The 16,704-nt window shown below is 30.7% G+C and overlaps 1 protein-coding gene across 4 annotated transcripts in view; it reads right to left on the minus strand.

Moving 5' to 3' along the window:
• Positions 1-15,966, minus strand: part of LOC125069506 (potassium voltage-gated channel protein Shab) — a 38,096-nt gene extending 22,130 nt beyond the window's left edge. For all 4 annotated transcript variants that reach the window (XM_047679027.1, XM_047679026.1, XM_047679023.1 and 1 more), the window contains exon 1: positions 15,646-15,966. The gene's annotated coding sequence lies outside the window, so the exon portion shown is untranslated. The remainder of the gene's footprint in view (positions 1-15,645) is intronic.
• Positions 15,967-16,704: the final 738 nt, after the last annotated feature.

Raw genomic sequence — 16,704 nt, forward strand, 5'->3', positions numbered from 1 at the left:
CTGAATGTTTTCGACAGAAAAATCAAACAACGTTATGTCGGCAAAACCTGGGGTTTGAACCTCGGGACCTTCAGCTTAGATCTAGCCACTTCCATATCTTCTATATCTTTCATATGATCCTAACAAAAATATCTTAGATACATAATTTTTAATAATGATCTAAGTCATCATCGATTTTATGTTTATTTTTAAAAAGTTTTATTTAAATTACCTTTCTAAACCATCTTCGAGATCTTCATTAATGAAATAATATATAAAGTAATTTGACATATAGGCGACAAAAAACTAAAAAACTATATTAAAAGTATGCAGGTAGCCCCCTGTATGTATTCAACTAACGCAAAGGGAAGTTTTAACTTTCATCGCATTGATAAGCTTATATCATTAAAGAACTAAAACAAGAACCGTCAAGATTATTCGTTAAACATCATTTAAATTGTCTAATTAGTTATATTTGTATAATTAGTTGTTTAGTTATGTAAGATATATATATATTTTTCATTATTGTTTATTATTATGAAATAATCACTCCATTAATATATACGCCTGCGAGGGAGCCGAACGACCTGACGGACGTGAGTCGTTAATGAGAATTTATCGCCTTAACCACAACAGCAACACTAGTAACTCAAATTAGCAACATTTATTGTTATAGATATCGTAGCTGTTCCGTATTATGAAAACATATACTAACTCGATATCTGATTTAAAATTATTTCAATTACTTTAACTTTAATAAATTCAAAATAAATAATATAATTTAAAATATCTGATTGACAAAACATTTATTTAAAACTAACGCTACGCGTCGCGGTTTCGCCCACGGAAATTTAAAATAAATGTAGCGGGTTGAGAATGTGCGACCTTAAATCAAAATTTCGCAAATGTTCTATTCAAATTTCATATCTCTAATCATTAAAGTTACAGCTGTGCATTAATAGAATCAGTTTAGGCATTGAATTGTATATATAAAAATAATAAAACACGAACATTGACATACATATATATATATATATACATAAGATTACCATTACATATCTAATAATACTGGGCTTAAATACACATATATTTTATATAAAACTACATATTTATTTTTTAATGAATTCGTTAGGTGAAGAACAATGGTATTTATAAGTACACTTAAAAAAGTATATAATGTATTAAAAATTGTTAGATATAATTGCGAGCAATTAGTTTCGCGTTCTGTGACTGCGCCAAATATCAGACCGCTAGCAATAGGAGTAAGTAAGATAATCAACTGTGGCACACGAATGAATTGATAGAAGAAACGATATAATAGTGAAAACGTAACGAATGATTTTTTATGAAATTATATATATTTTTATATACATTAAGGTCCATGGAGCGGATATGAATAAATATACATAGTTAAACGTAACATTTTAAATACTACGTAAACAATTTTCTACTGTAAACTCTATATCTAATTTTATCGTGAATGCGAACGATTCAGAATGCGAATTTCACAAGCAATAAATCGAAGAGCGACCACTAGCCTCTAAAGAAATGCGTATAGAATGATGGGTGTAAATATAGAAATGAGAAAACACTTGTAAACATTAAGGCTAACACAAATTTTAACGCATATGTTTTCGATTACACGTCATATTAAATGAATGTTTTCTAAACGTAATGCACCATAATTTTGATAAAAATAATATTACTTATCCAATATAAGCATAATAAGATAAGAATGAACACATTTCGTATTAATATACTTATGCTGGAAGGATTAAATAAATTTAAATTTCAATTTAACTCTTGCTTGAAAATAATTAAAATTTTATGTACAAAATTTTATAATATTAACGAATTTATAATTTGCGATGGTCATAAAATTAAAACAAATAACACATATAAAAACTATTCTACGGTATTAAAACAGACTCCAAGAAAACGTACAAACGGCCACTTTTACTAAATTAAAGAAAGAAATTAAGAGACGTTTGTGAGCAAAAGGTTATTTAAAGGTCATAAAGTTAGCAATTTCATGAATGATACACACCTTGGGAATGAAACGATCCCCTCTTGGGTATTTCTTTTTTAAAGAGTTTTTCTTTTTTAATGTAAATAATAACAAAACTTGACAAAAAAATGCTCTTTCGCTCTTTCATGTGAGTTCTAGGTATTTTCCAAACCAATAATAGTTTTTACTTTAACTATCGTTAAGAATGTGATATGTTTCGATGTTGTATAAAGTAATCACGAAATAATAATAACAACTTAATTTTGAATTAAAATTTGAATCTGAACCTGAAATTAAGTTTGGTTCCTGATTTGAAATTGAATTCGTCTTTTAAGAAAGTCTTTCTTGATTGTGTAACACAAAACTCTAGAGACAAGATAAGTTCTGACAGATAGACAAGATAAGTTTCTGCTTCCATAATTTTTAAAGGCTTATATTTTATTGTTTAAATTACTTTTATATTCCTGTTAATCTTCAACGCTATATTATTTCCAATATTTTTGTCTGATTCTTATTATTAATGATCGTAGTAGGTCATCTAGGTAAAGAAAATCATCAGAAGTAACTCTGCATTCGTAGCAGCTAGGCCCAAAGCGTTTTCTGATAAAGATACTTTATGTACAAACGTTTACTATTTCGACAAACCAATAATGACCTCTATTTATTTATGATTATTATCGTAATTAACTTCTAGTTATTATTTTACAGAAAAAAAACTGTTTAATATTCCATATATTTTTCCAGTTATTTTTTCAGTTAACACATTCATATAGTCAGCAGACCTCGACCATTATATTATATCATTAAAATACTGTGCCCTTCATAATTGTATATATTCAGTATTTAAGGGGAAGGATAAATGAAAGCAACAAAACAGTTAGTGTTTACAAAAGTAAATTGTTTCGAGTGAGTGTTTCCGAATACTTAATTATTCCTTGAATCCAAAATTAAATCAGACCAAATTCACAAAAAGATATAGAATCATAAAGTCTTGCTAAAATAATATGTTATGTACATTTGCGAGACTTAATTCCTTTGTTACACACCAAACAAAATATTTCGTTTCGTTTTGAATAAAGCGCTCTTGAGGGTTTTTCTTTGTACAATGTTTTATAATGACATATATGAACACCTATATTTTCCAAAAAATACAATCTTTATTCCTTTAAATTAATTAATATCCATTGTAAAATAAACAATTATGATCAATTAAATTGATTAATGATAAAAAAAAATAGTATTATAAATATTTTAAATTTAACGGTACGCAAATAAACGGTCCAAAAATAGAATTTATCAGAGCTGCTATAAATAGTCGCTCGTAATTTATATGATAGAATACGCTTTGACGACTTGGATGAAGCTAAATATATCTTACGAACTTCCGAGTACTCACTAGAAAGTTTAATTAACGCTGTGACAGTCATTAGTATTGCAACATAACGCGCTGAGAGCCAAGTGTACGCATCTGCATCACTATTATAGCACGGAGCAGGTGACGCCACAGAAATATACAGGGGGCACGGACGTGGGCGCCTGGGGGGCTGCCAGACCCACATGCCAAATGGGTGAACAGGGACATACACGACACTATCATTTTAAATGTTGACTTTTATGTATCATACACTTATTTATTATATAAATACGTTATAATTGCATCTACATCTATAAATCGTATAAATCTGCATCTCCGTTTAGTTTTCTTAAAGCTTTACTAATAGAAAGAGGAACGACAAATAAGGAAGGTTTGTATATATAATTTGTAAATATTTTGTTCAAAATGGCTGAACTACGACGTATTTAATTTAAATTAAAAATAAAACATTTTCATACATACTTACATCGCTAACATTTTATTTATCTCTCTAGAGAAACGTGTTTACGCGTTTCGCTGAAGTGGGAGGAGGGATTTGTGCTATAGGTTCGCCTGTGTCAGCTGCGCCGGAATAGCCACTAAAAAACCAGTGGTACCCATTCCATCTTTTCGGAGGATGTCACGAGATTGCTTGCTCTTGCTTGCTTACCGTGCCGCCCTGCCTGGGAGTGCCTCCATTCCTACAGGTGATCCCGGAATACAGAGAATTAGTTTCTAGTCCAGGAGGTCTGCCTACAACAATTTCCTGAGATAGAAAGGCACTCCATGGTATTATAATACCCCCCTTATAGTCTCGAAGGGAAGACCGATCAAGGTGTTTGCTACATACAGCGATACCGTCAGGACCACGTCTACTCGAGCCACCACTCCGTGGTCAGATTCTTCAAAGTAATCAGGACGTTGATGGTTGTTCGACCCGCCCTGAAACCATACTGAATCTCTGAGAGTAACGATGACATAGAAATCAGGAAGCGTTAATCTTCTGCAAGAGTTTGCCCTTCTCATTATAAACATCTCACAAATAAAAAACATTTAAAGTTTACGTTCATATTGCCAATGACGACACATGCCATGTCGAAGTCAAAAATAAATGATGGTATTTTTTAAATTGTAATATTGAAAAAGTACCGTCCAGTTCAGCCTCATTTTTCATATTTTTCGAATCATTTTATCTTATATATTGGATGAATTTGGTCGACCAAAGAGAGACCACTACTTATCTATTGTATATATCATCATTCAATACAATTCAATACAATACTTAAGAAGATACAACGAAAAATGTCGTTCGCTGTGAAAGGATGGTTTGATATCGTAATTGGTATCGATCGTAATTCTTAACGGGAATGTATAATTTTACTGGTATAATATTTAGAACATAAATTATTTAAAAGATTGTTAAATATATAATAATAAAAATAAATATAATTAATAACAATCACTTATTTATGTAAGGATATTCGTATAAGTATTAATAGGATAATTATTTCATCAAACAAATGGCATGACATTTTGCATTGGTCATGTCATGCAGTCATGTCTCGTCATGACTTAGATTGCGAATATTTTTCATTAGGTTAATATAATGTGGTACATATAAAATTAATCTTAAGAAGATAAGCAACATAGTCTTAAGTTATAAACCGTAGAACTATTCTATAAAAATAAACTCGAAACTCACCCTAGAACACGATTTTTAAATATCAGAAAGTGATATGCAATGACTATTGTAATGGATTTAGAGCATAAACGCATCAAAACAGCGAATAACCGTAAGTCGATTTTTATTATTACACGAACGAAATACAAAGTAAGTTCTTACAGAATAGCTATTCTGGTAGGTAATCCTGCTTTGGGCGTATAAAGAGAACATTTCTATCTGATGTATACGGGCGACCCGACCTTGCTCCACGATGTTATTTTGAGCTCTCAGCAATATTTTATTCATTACTGTAGCTTTCGCCGGCCGACAATGTCTGTTTCACACAGACGTTAAGACATTAACGCTTTCCAATTTCTTCTCAATGAGAGCACTAATTTCGTAGAATCACCAATTAGTTGACAAGAAAACGTAACATTAGTTTCAACCAAGATTAGAAGCCATAAGATAATTTTTGGTAAAATATTTTTGCCCACTTAATCTTTAAAATTGTTAGGTTGTTTCACAACTACATGAAACTGTATGGAATGTTAATGCTATGGTCAGAAAATTATGTCAATAGTAAAATAATTAAACTTATATTAAAATCTTTCTTTTATAAAAATTGGCATTTCTTGTATGGAGGCGAAAAGGCAATAAATTATACTTTTGGGCCCTGGCCATAAGAGAGACTAAACCAACCCCTCTGAAATAGGTCATGGCTGGCACATGAGAAGTAACAATATAGAGGAATTGCCAATATTGCGACCCTGATATTATATACATAGTTGATAACAATTGAGCTCTATATATCGTTTTTATTGTTTCAGAAACCGTGCCGCATAATTTCCTTATATAAAACAAAATTAGATAATAACAAAAAATGACGTACATGGTTAATAAATGCTAAACAAAATGCATCCGACGATATATTTATTTTAATTTATTAACATTTTACAAAATCGTCTTATTTGTCACCATTGGTCGGAATTACAATTCAACGGGGAAATGCTGCTAGCATTCTTGCCTCCATTCCACGTGGTCATGATTTATACAGTAACTATTTTAAATATTTATTTGTACATAATTAAAGTATTCCTATAAATATTTGCAATTTCAAAAATGGTTGTCAATTAATCGGAAGATAGGTAGTGTCTAAAGATTGATAGTTTAAAATAAACAAATATCAATTGTTAGTGACGAAAGTAACTTTTCTACAAAGGATCACAAGGGCTCGGCGTAAATCGACGTCTAAACCATCTGGCATTGTTTACCCTTACCCTATATGTGCGTATGTACGTGTAATATATGATTAAAGTAGTTGGAAGTTATAATTTAAAATAAACTCAATTACAACAAACATAAACGATGTTTGTTATAATTGAGTTTGGGAAATGTTTTTAAATACACGAGAACAGCTAGAACAGTCGTTAGTTAGAGAGACGTTCGAAATTCCATCGATCATGTGGTAGCATATGATTGTATAATAACAATGTACAGGTATCTACGTATTATGTTCATACATGTAGGTTGTATGTCGAAAGCAATAAAATATTATATATCTGTATATTGAGGTAAAATCGATTAACAGTTTAACATGCAACCTTTACACTGTGATTGTTCTCTTATCTGTTTTAATAGCCTGATAACTACTGATAGCTCTTATATATTTTAACATTGCTACGTTATCGACACTTACTAATAACATTTAATGTGAAGCACATCATATCTGCATCACAATGTTCGTCACTAAGTATAAATAAACACATTAAAATGTATCTAAAGTCAATAATAAAACATTTTAAAAATTGAGACTCATTAACTATATTACATGATTAATAGCAAAAACGTTTGGGTATGCGAAACTTTTAAATAAGCAAATAAATTGATTTTATGGGAAGGATGTCTTTCAACAAACGCAAATATTTACAACAACCGCTATGAATTGTTATGATTTGTAATGATGACTGAAAATAACCGCATCTAATAGCCCTTTTCGGAACGTGTGCGTTAATGTGAAATAATTATATAAGTGAATTTATATTTTTTCCTAAATATATCATTGCTCCGATTGCAGTTGAGACACTTGGACCTTGGCGTAGTGATACAAAAACTTTTTTTTAAAGTTATAAACAGCTCGCTCAGAGGATCGAAATTGCGATTAATTGCGAAAAATAGCTATATTTTTAAATTGCAAATAGCTATATTTTTATTTTGATTTAAGTTCTAGTATAAATATAAAAATGCTTTTTACGCCTTTGACAAAAAATAAGGGACGTGTTGTTCGCGGGGCGTAATTTCAAATCTAGCCCTCATAATAAACTTGATGTAGTAAACGACGCTGACTTGGCAAGCCGTCTCCATGTGGAATGCTAACGAGATTGGTCCATTCTGCGCCCGCAACCCGCATCTGCGCTCATTCGCCAGTTTGATGAAGGCATTTACAACTATAATTATGACGCGCTTCAACGCATTTTACTGTATTACTGCTAGGGGGGAAAGATTAACAGTCATTCTATTCTTGTCTACAGTTGAATAAGTCAATTGATTATAATAATTGTTTAGTGAGATGATTATAAAAATTATCAAGATACACCTTTTAAAAAAAAATTAATGTAGAACTAAAATATGCTAAATTTTGGATCAATAGTATCGGTGAAGTAATTTTTTTTTTCAAATTAGCTAGCCAGATTTAACGAAAACATTTTAACAGCTACTTGTTAAGTAATACTTTTTTAAACATTCGTCCTATCTGATATGTATCATTTGAAATGTCAAGCATAGTATTATTATTTTTGATTTTTTTTATGAAAACAGAGGAACAAAGACGAACAAACGCCAAAAATTCAAGTCCTTGTTCTTATAAGTACACAGGCGGATTCACCCTTTGAACCAGCACATTAAAATTTGTAAGCGAGATTACCAAGACAGGCTTGCAGAAAGCCCTTTACCATCGATAACATAACACATAGATAAATAAATATAAAAAGTCTTCAATGTTTATATAAATTTATTATGGCATAATTATTTTAGAAACCCATATCAAACAAGAAATTGTAAGCAATATGTTAAAATTATATCGAGCACAGCGAAGTCGCGGATTGCCAGAACTTTAATAAAATGTTACGGAAGTAAAAATTAATGTAATAATACTACAAAAATTGTATGTAGGTAACTTCCAAGTAAACTATAACAATTAACTGCACCAAGTACTCGTACAGTTCAATTAACGATGTAAAAAGCTACTTTTATGATAGTTTCATGCCTCATTGTATAGTAATAAAGTATTAGAAAAATATACAGACATCGTATTGTGTAAACATTGCGCTACGCGAGGGACGCCTGACGCAAAGAAACTTTACACGTTTACAGATTAAAGACCTCCTCGACCAAACACAATCGCCTCCCCTGTCTTCTTATATTACACATTATTGGTTATTTACGTCTTTCCTCCTTATACTTAACGTCGAGTACGTTTACAAAATTTGAGATTTTTTGTGTGGTTAATTACAACACATTATGATTGTTATCAAATGTATAGAATATAATATATATATATATATATAATTCATTGGATAATTATCCAATGGTTTATCATCGTAAGACAGTTGTCAACATTTCACTTACATAATCGCACTGCTAAAATGAAAACGGCTCTGGAATTTTAATTGTAAAAAATAAAGTTGGTAAAAAACCCGCTAATTTTGTTACGTCGACTCTTGTCAGGTATTTTCAAACTGGTGAATTTTAACAGTCAATAAGCAAGTGTTAAAGTCCGTATTGAATATTATCATCATCCTCCTGCCCTTATCCCAATTTACTTGGGGTCGGCGCAACATGTCTTATTCTTCCATACTTCCCTATCTGACGTCATCTCACAAGTAACATTCTTTTCAGCCATATCATCTTTCACACAATCCATCCATCTTTTCATTGATCGTCCCCTTCCTCTATATCCATCCACGTTCATGCTCAAGTCTGTATTGTATATAGACTTGTGAATTCGACTTTGAAAAAATCGGTTATAGATATCTGCTTCAAAATTGAGTAGCAAGATTCCACAAGAACATTGCAAGTTAAATAAAATCTTTTAAAAACAAGTCGTTTTGTTCGACTGTGCTATTCCACAAAATCAAAAATATAATTTAGAGGTTAATATTATTGTTGAGCTTTGTGCAGAATGATAGTATACGTGGCAACTAACTAAGAACATAGAGAGATGCCATAACTTATTGCTTAAAACGTTTTTTTATCTCGTATGATATACCAAAAGTAGCTAATTATTACATTGTCTGCAGTCTGGTACTCTGTGAAATCGTATAGAGTAGGCTGTTTTAAAACACTGATTGTTTAATGCTTATTTACAAATAAAGAATATTTAGAAAAACTATACTTAATTTTTTGTTTTATAATTTTTTTTCATACCAAAAAAACTAACAACTAGTATTGTATTTATACAAGAGGCACTTGGGGCTAGTGCGAAAAATTGCAGGCGTGGTAAAATTAGGAGGATGAAAAAATAATCTTAGCGTTATCAAAAATGCTTGTCTTATCTTCCTAAATAACTATAATTTTAAAAATTAATAATATTTTTTCTACTATGAATGAGTAAATTTATGTAATTAATATTTTTCAAAAAATGCGGTCGTAAGCGGCGCTAAGAATGTACTCGGCACTGAAAACAAATATTTATATATTCTATCTATATAGATTAATTAATTTGTAAAAAAAAGTATTTAGTTTTTACCCTATTTTGATTTATTTGAATTCCACTAAAGTTACGTCAGCAAAATAAAAATTTGCACGATAATAGGGTATCAGCGCTGGGTAATAGAGATGGGTATAAGCTATGAGATTGCCTGGCGCGGGATTGCTACGATTTTATATAACGTATTTCGTAAATTGTATACATATTTACATTATAACTTAACTTACATGAATATGCATTTGTAGAATATTATTGCTTTTTTATTAATTTATTTTCTGCTACAGGTTTTTTATAATTTACTAGGAGGTACTCTCAACCTCGTAAATTAGAATATAAGAAAGAAATGATTAAACTTATTAATATTATTAATATAATTTGGTATATTATGATTATGAATTGAATAAATTATCACTAACCCCTTTACTCACTGTGGGATAGAATAGAGACACTAATTTGATTCAATTAAACATACAGAGCAAATAATAAAGAACAAATTTATTCATTCAAATATTGAATTCATTAATTTATCGTCTGCATGAAAACACTTATAATATAATATACATATATACATAGTGGAGGTTTTACACTATTTCATTGCTTAATTTGAAGTAAAGCTTAAAATGATTAAAGAATTAAAAAGCAAGAGATTTTATACTCGCTCCATTCTATTAATTTACTTTCGGTGATTTCTTCGAAACGACTTGATCACTTCGAATGATTTAATTACATATAAAAAAACCCTTTGACAAAAAGTTTCTCATTTAAAGTAAATTTTGAGTTTTTGAGAATTTTTTTTTATTTGGTTTATTTTTTTAGGTTTTATATTTATGACTCACGACTCTCGTTAAGGGAAAAGGGTATTTGTATTTCTAAAACAATATTTCTTTTACTCGCAACTCCTCCACGCCTACACAGAAGCACTATTACATGTATGTATATCTTGGCACCTTTGTGCATCTACGTCAAAGTTTTCGTACAATAAAACAGTAACAAGCAACGGTACCAATTAAAAAGAATATTTTTATTTTTACTGTAGCACAGGTAACAAAATAGCGTTTAAAAAAAACGACGCATTTATCTTATGAATACACCTATCCTGAAAACGTAAAATAATCATTTACAAAGTCACGTATATGCATTTTATGGGTACACAAGATAATACATATTAATTTACCGCGAGTTTCAATGTCTTAAATGAATAATAATCAAACATATTGGCACTTGTGTATCGTTTGAAAGTTATTTGCTTCATTAACTGAGCACTTTTATAAAACTCGCCATATTACCTGTTACGTCAAACCTGTTGCCCCAACCGCTGTACAGCCAGTAGCAGTAGGTACAGGAAAAGCGCTCCCTTTGTTCTCGCCGACGCACGATCAATATCCGCTTTACGAAAACCTTATCCACGCTGACGCTTATCAATGAAAAAATTGACATACTAAAACTAATCCTTTACTTTACGCGAAACATTAATTGATTAAAACGAGACACGTAGTCTATGAAAATATTAGATTAACGAATATAATACACCAATATGTTCGACTGCACAATGAGTATAATGTCCTGAGTGTAATTAAGCCTGTCCTCTTTAATAATAATATGGTTAAGCATTAGGAAAACTATGCTTATGTACTTTAGACTTTTTTTATATTGATAATATTTATGTTACTAGTTGTCGCCCGGGTTGGTCGTCAAATTTTAGGTACAAAAAAAGTAGCCTCTGTCCTTCCTAGAGCTTCAAGCTTACTACCAAATATAATTTCAAGAGTTAAAGATTCAATATAGATAGATAGTTTTATTTTCGTATTTATTTATTTTTTATAAATTACGTTATTTATTTTTATTACATATTTTCTTATTATGATACAGAGTTGATAGCCCACAAAGCCGAGATAGTCCTGTGGTTAGACGACGTAACGTAAAATGAAAATTGTGGGTTTAACCCTGGCCAAATACTACCGAATTCTCTCGTGGTCGGCATTGAAGTAAGGCATCGTAAGGAAACTGGCATGTGTCGGATAAAATTCCGCAACGTGCGTACCAATCTGCAAGCCCATCCTCTGCCCAGCAGAAAACATTTACAGGACGTTGTTACATTTTTTTATTTTATAAGAATTTAAGTAAAAATATGGTAAGTTTAATTTACGCAGAAAGACTCATCTCTAATTTTTAATTTATAATATATGTAGGCGGACGGGCAAACGAGACGCTGTAAGGAATATTAACCATTCCTTACTTTGCCAATGCGCCATCAACCTTGGGTATTATGTTCTTTGTGCCTTTAATTACACTAGCTCACTCGCCCTTCCAACCGGAACTAAACAAAACGTATTGCTTAGATTATAAGCTTAAAAAAACACTTTAAAGACTAAATACTTATAACATAATTTTTGCCACTTTATACGTGTAAGGTTAAAACGGAATATAGGTACAACCTTGTTTCAGAACTTTCATTAAAAATATTACTTAGTAAAAAAAAATGTTTAAAGGGGAAACTTATTGAATTATTTTACAACATTTCATGACTTACGTAACTTATTACTTATTATTTTAATTGTTTTTATTTAGAATGTTACTTGTGAGATGACGTCCGGCAGAGAAGTATGGAAGAGGAAGACATGCTGCGCCGACCCCAAGTAAAATTGGGATAAGGGCAGGAGGATGATGATTTTAATTGTTTTTATTTTATATTATTGGGCTGATTAAATTGTTTTATATGTATAATTTTATACATACACAGAATTACTACAAATAAGTTTAAAATAACATCGATAATTCCTACTGGTTGACTTTATATACTTAGTTCATATTTTTTCATAGAAACGGGATTTAGATAAAAAAATTAAATGAAGATAATGTTAAAGTTAATTTTTATATTTCGCTTCTGCTATAATTCTGCTATAATATTCGTATGGCCATTTCTCGTAAAATGTATGTAACAAATAAAATAAAATAAAGCTCGTTTATAAAATCTTTCTGTTAAAGTTTATTAATACTTACTTATAATCATATGCCATATAAGACAAATAAGATACTATAAAAAGATGAAAATTACTTATATTTAGACGCATACACAAAAATCTATCCGGATTCAAATCAATATTATGAGTATTAAAAAGGCTCTACTGGTGTGGCAGCAGACAAGACGTTCGATCAATATTTGAACTAGTTATGCCGCTTTTAAGAGTTAGACAAAGCAGATAATTACGAGTAAGTATTAACTTTAAATACCAAGTCTATGATACTTTATTCGTAGTAAGAAGAATTTTATGATAAATACTCAGTTCCTTTTCGTTCTGCCTTAAAAAAGTTTTAAATTAAATACAATAATGACATAACATATTTAGAAAGTGCGAATAGAATTTAACTCTTTAATAACTGTATGTATTCAACTACATCCACTTAGTGATATTCTTGTGTTATCGATAAATATTACTTTATCGTTCGATAAATTTGTGGTTTCAATGTGAAGTGTTGACAATAATTAAATATTTTAATCGATCAATGTTATTTCTTATTGAATAATTAAAATTATTGCTACGGCACAACCAATAAGAGACCACCACGGCTGATTACGACATAAATCTACAACGTCAGTTAGTTGAACCTTGATTTTTAAACTCAGAAATTAGATTTTGTCCTATTTTTCTCTTAATTTATCATTATTTCTATTTTATATAGTTGGTCGTGGTAAACAGAAAAGCACACGACAGCACGCTACCAACAACATGAGGCCGTTTCAATCAAAATATTGGGAAAATTTATAACGTATTTTAATCCAAACCTTTTTAGTTGGCGGGTACGCTACGTTTTGAATATACCTTCGATAGATATTATAAATGTGGATACACACAAATGTAAAACACACTTTCACAAGGCACAAATAATTACCTACCACATTACAGATATTGCAAAGCATGATACTAGTTACCACAAAAAAACATTCATATTTCACAATCTATACCAATATTATAAATGCAAAAGTCATTTACTCATTTACAACCAAACCATTAAGCCGAATAAGATGAATTTTGGTATAAAACAAGCTTGAACTCCAAGGATATAGGCATTTTTATGCCTAATACCTGTTTACCGATCCCAAAACGCAAGTGCAGCCACGAATTACAACTTACTTTGAGGGTTAATACAAATATATATCTGACGGGCAAAATTCCTTCAATATCTTCTTATAGGGCCTACTTTTGTTCATTCGAGGACCGAGTACATAAATCAGATCAGAACTACCGCTTATCATCGTGAACATCTCCTTCGAGATTCCTATTGGACGACGTGCCTTTTTAGGTAAATCTCCAAATACGTTGTCCGTGCTTTTGGAGCATGTTTTCTATAATTTTGATTTACTTTATTTGAATACGCGGGCATGTTTCTTTTACCATGCATCGTTGTAACCTCAATTTTAGAATGATTGATGACAATACAGTACTAAAATCAACCAATTAATAAAAGTCAAACATCTTGCTTAACTTAATAGCCTTAAATAAGCCGTATAAGCTGTTGTTTCTTTCGGACAGCTTATTTATAAGAAAAGCAAAAGAAGAAGTAGAAGACGATCGTGGAATGTGACATGCGACAATATTGTTATATCTTATAAAATATCACTGCAGTGCATAACAATTGATTATCCGTAGATAATCAATTGTTATGCACTGCAGTGTATCTTTATTGTAATTAATAAAATAATTCCGAATAAACAGAATATATTTTAAGATAAAATTTTTCCTTATGATTCAGTTTTCCTACGCTGACGTTTTATAACGTATTGCATATTTAAATAATGTTACGGCACCTTTAAGTGTATCCTAACCAAGACGTCTAAGGTACGTCTACTTTTAAGTTATAAAAAGTTGTTTTTAAACTATATTTATAATAAATATTATAAAGAACACAATATAGAAACGAAATAGAGAAACTGAAAAATAATTTGAATATATAAACGTATCGCTAATCTTTTTCTTTCCTTTCCTCCTCCCTCCCTCATTCTCATTCTTTTTATTAATATATTACATTATTTTTACACCAAATTAACAATATTATGTATTTTTACACGCCATAAATACATTCGAGTATGTCGTACGTACATGTATGTATGTACACGCCGGCGGAAACTAGATAATCTGTCAAATAACGATTCAAAGGTTCTTGTAAAAGCTTACTCGAATAAAGTATATTTGAATATGACTTTTTTATCCATTATATTAGTTTATCATGAATTATATGTCTATCAATTTCGGGCTAAATTTATAAAAAAACTTGTGCAATAAATACATCCGGCCCTATGATACAGAAATTCTGTTCATTTTCATAATCGCAGGCAGTATAAAGTTTTATAGCAGACCTATTTTTGCTTTCTTCGTAAAGCCATGAATTACTTTTATCAAAAAACTTAATTACAGAGGTAAATAAATACATTTTCAAATACTGATTATTAAAAAAACTGTACACTTTTATAACATTGCCTAACTGTCCTCTTTTATAAATAAAAAAATTAAAAGACACGAAAAAATAGTAGGCAGCGCATAACACAGCGACTAAATTCATTATCTATGAAAAGAATGTACTAGTGTTTCGAATTATTTTCGTAATCTTTGTGATACATTATACTTTACTTTTCTTAAAATATATGCAAGCAGACTATACCAGCCAAATTGGTTACACATATCTATTGCCAAACGTTGAGTTTTCGAGTGTCTTAGCTGAGAAAATGGGTCACAAACTGTCATGCACTTAACCAATCGATGCATATCCAGTGACCAGATACAATGTTATATACTATACAATGTTATATTCCATAACGAATCCTTCAAATATGAGCTTTTCCAACAGAATTTAAATCACAGATTTTTTCATCTTTTTCACAAATGTGTGTAAAAATAAAATAAATTACTTATTTAAATTGTAGTTATTATAATGTTTACCTCCTCTGATGACCTGGAGACCGAACTTCGAATGAGGAATTAAGATATTCCTATGTGTTCTTTGTCGAAAACCAGGAAACTAGTTCCCTAATGACGATTGAACGGTTTTCATCATGAGTTACGGTCGCACTACACGATCACTGTAAACGAGACACACGAGACGTGGAGAAATGAGCAAATGAGGTTTTTGAACAGATTCCAAGCTTTGAGCTTATAAAGCCCCAGTTCGCTCGCGATCAACAATTCACGTAGGGTACGCGGCACACGACCGGTTATGCGCTGAAAGCGCCGACAGCACGCGGTTGTGAACTGGCCGATAGCTGGCCGACTGTGCGCTGTCGCTATTTACGCCCGCTTACCGCCCGCCCCGCACGCAGCCGCCCAGAGCTTTCTCTGCGCAACGCAACAACAAAACATTTTTTTCTTTAAAAACGCTTTATCGCCGAAGTTGCTATTTCATTAAAGACTTTATTAGAAATACTTTATTTTTATATTCATATGCATGAAGGTGATATACTTTCACGCATAGGTACATAAAATTATATTATACTAAAACAATATTTGGTTATAATAACAATAGTAATAAAGCTGTTTTGGCAAATTTGCAAGATATAAATTTTGATTATAATTAGGTTTATTTTCAAATATATTTTTGTTTTGTAGTATATTAAAAAATACTTTCGTGTATAATTTTCATAAATAAATTAGTTATGAAAGCCATCATAGCCTAAGCAGGATTAATTACATATTTACTCTATCTAAAAGAAATAGGTAACATATATGCAGTCATCACGAGTTCTCGGAGAACTTGCTCGAAGGTGCAATTTTCATATACCTAAAAATATTTCCCATTTTTATTTCTACAAAATTTCAGATAATAAAACTACTAATAGTCAAATTTGTGGAATGAATTTTATTGATATGAACTATCACCTACTATATATCACCTACTATATATATACCCGGAAAGGGTAACCTGGAACAGTAGATAAACCGTGTGAATCTAGAAAAGAACTGATTAATTGACGGACAAAAAGCATTAAGTATTGTAATCTTTAT

Source organism: Vanessa atalanta, chromosome 15 (assembly GCF_905147765.1).
Source record: "Vanessa atalanta chromosome 15, ilVanAtal1.2, whole genome shotgun sequence".
Lineage (NCBI taxonomy): Eukaryota > Metazoa > Arthropoda > Insecta > Lepidoptera > Nymphalidae > Vanessa > Vanessa atalanta.